We start from the raw sequence: 2868 nt of genomic DNA on the forward strand, positions 1-2868 counted from the left end.
GGAGGAAGTGGAGGGGAGCTGTTGCATTGGGGTAAATTGTAGTCAATGTCATGAGACAACGTGTGTGTGAACTGCTGTATGGAAAATGAATTTGCTCTGTAAATTTTCACCCAAATCACAATAATTTTTTTTTTTAATTTAAAAATAAAATAACTTTGTTTTTGCCGGAAAACAAAAAATAGACTGTCATAATGGAAGGGAGAGTGTTGGAAGGGCGAAACCTGATTTTTTTTTTTTTTTTTTTGAGTACTTATGACGTTCCAGGCACAGCACTAGATTCACGACATAGCTTAGGCCACTTGATTCTCACAAATGAGGCCGTGTTGTGGTTGTTCGTTGCCGGGGTGAGTCAGTTCTGACCCCTGGCGACCCCATGTGTGCAGACTAGTCCTGCTCCACGGGGCTTTCAGGGCTCCGACCTTTCAGAAGCAGGCTGCTAGGCCTTTCCTCCACAGCCCCTCTGGGTGGGTTCAAACTGCCAGCCTTTTGGCCAGCGGTCAAGCATTTAACTGTTGACGCCACCCAGGTCCTGCAGAGACCACACCAAACCAAACTCACTGCCACTGAGTTGATTCTAACTCATAGTCGGACTCGAATCCCCTTTGTGTTTCCAAGGCAGTAAATCTTTATGGAAGTAGATTGCTCCATCTTCCTTCCACAGAGCAGCGGTTTGAACCGCCAACCTTCTGGTTAGCAGTCACCGTGCCACCAGACCTCCTTAGGTTCTGCAATGCGTTCCTTATATTATAACTACAACTGGGAGCCACTGAAGAAATTACAATGGGGAGGGAGTGTTGTTATTTGCCATCAAGTGGGACCCGACTCGTAGCAACCCCTCCTTGGGTTTCCAAGGCAGTATCACTATGGAAGTAGGATTGCCCAACCTTCCTTCCGAGGAGTGGCTGGTGGGTTTGAATTGCCAGCCTCCTGGTTAGCAGTCAAGTGCCTTAGGCACTTTGTTACCAGAGCTTCTGGGGAGGGAGTGGCATTCATTAATTCAAAGAACGAGTAACCATCGTGTTTACAATGAAATTGGCAATCTACACTGTGGCCTTCCCCTCCCCCAAGTGTCCCGGCCACACTGGCCTTTTTCTTTCTTCTGGTTTCTACCTTTGAAACTTGGGCTTGGTGTTCACTCACCTGGGATGCCCCCCTCGCCATATACCTGTGTGGCTGGCTTCTTCATGCCATCAAAGATGGTGTGCCAATTCAAGGAACTGACATCAACAATTAATATTCTGGGATGCGAATGGGTCACCTTGGGTCAAGTCATGGATATTAATAGAAAACCTTTTGGAGGTGCTTCAAAAAAAATTAGTGGACTGGAAAGCGAGTCTAGAGGCCAGCCAGCCATGTCTGGAACATCCGGTTAAGACCGGGCTCTTCCTTACGGGTCAACATGTTCAAACGCTGGGAGGACCCTTTGTTCCCGGCCGTGGGGCAGTTGGCTTCTTGCCGTTGGCAGGTAGGAAAGGGGGTGCCGTGGCTTTGGAGTCAGGCAGACTCAAACGTTCTCCCTCACCCTTCCTTCCACTAAATGTTGTTGCTCGTTCGGTCAAGTCGGTTCTGACTGATGGCGCCCCCATGTGTGTGGAGGAGAACAGCTCCGGAGGACGATCGAGTGAGTGACCAGGTCTGTCTTCCATGTTGCCTCTGGATGGTTTCAAACCCAGCAGTCAAGCGAGCGCTTAACCAGTTGTACCACCCAGGACTCCAGACACTACATGTGAGCACAAAACCCACCTCAGATACCTGGTTATAAGTGTGGCAGATTCTAAAAAGTACTTTTAAATGAAAAAGACAGAGAAGTGAGATGTCAGTCACTGCTTATGGGAATGGGAGAGAGGCTAATGTCGTCACTTCCTCTAAACTTCTCATTTTTTCCTCTCTTTTCTCTTTTCATTTTTTTTTTTTTAATTGCAGGAAATATCCAGGTCCACCAAACAATGGCCATTTCAACATTCTTTACACGTTCAGTTCAATGACATTAATCTATGTTCATCACATTGTGCAGTCATCATTCTCATCCATCCCCAAACGTCCATCACCCTTAACAAGCTCAGTATCCTCTAAACATTGAGCCCTCCCTTGCGGGTCCCTCCCACTTGCCCCTGATAACCAATAACCTTTGATCTCTACACACTTGCCTCTCCTATATATATATATAGTATTTTATATACCAGCCTAGGTTCTCATTCAATAATTTCTACACAAATTGTCCAGTGACACACTGGTTCCATTCTTCACAATGCCTGAACAGTCTCCTGATTTCCATTCTGGTTGCTCTGTTTCCATTCATCTAGTTTCCCTATCCCCTTATATGCTCATCTGGGTTTTAAAGTCATTATTGACTATTTGGTTTCATATAGGAGACATATTCTATATTCGAATATTCACAATTCTAATAATTCTATTCTAATAGAATTCTATATAGACTATTCAATTAATCCTATTTTAATAATCACAAAGTCCTGGAGGCTGGAACTATTATCAGGCCATGTTATAGAGAAACAAAGTAAGGTAAGGCAAAGTTCAGTCAAATTATGCTGAGTGCAATAAGTCAATCACAAAAGGGCAACTATTATATGACCTCACTAATGTGAAATTCCTGGAACAAACAGATGGATAGAGATCAAAGTTTGCTAGTTATTACTGGAGGTGAGAGGGAGGGAAAGGGAGTTATTGTTCAGGAAGTATTGAGTGTCTGTGGTGATGGGCAACTTGACAACAAATATTGGTTGCACATGGAGGTGGTAATCATTCTTACTGAATTGCACACATGAAAAATCTTGCATTGGCAAATGTTGTGTTATTGCATTGTTATAATAATGAAAACCTGGGAAGACAAAGCCCAGGAAAGGTAGACCT

This window comes from Orycteropus afer, unplaced genomic scaffold (assembly GCF_000298275.1).
Source record: "Orycteropus afer afer isolate SDZICR_OR568_19922 unplaced genomic scaffold, OryAfe1.0 scaffold00099, whole genome shotgun sequence".
Classification (NCBI taxonomy): Eukaryota; Metazoa; Chordata; class Mammalia; order Tubulidentata; family Orycteropodidae; genus Orycteropus; species Orycteropus afer.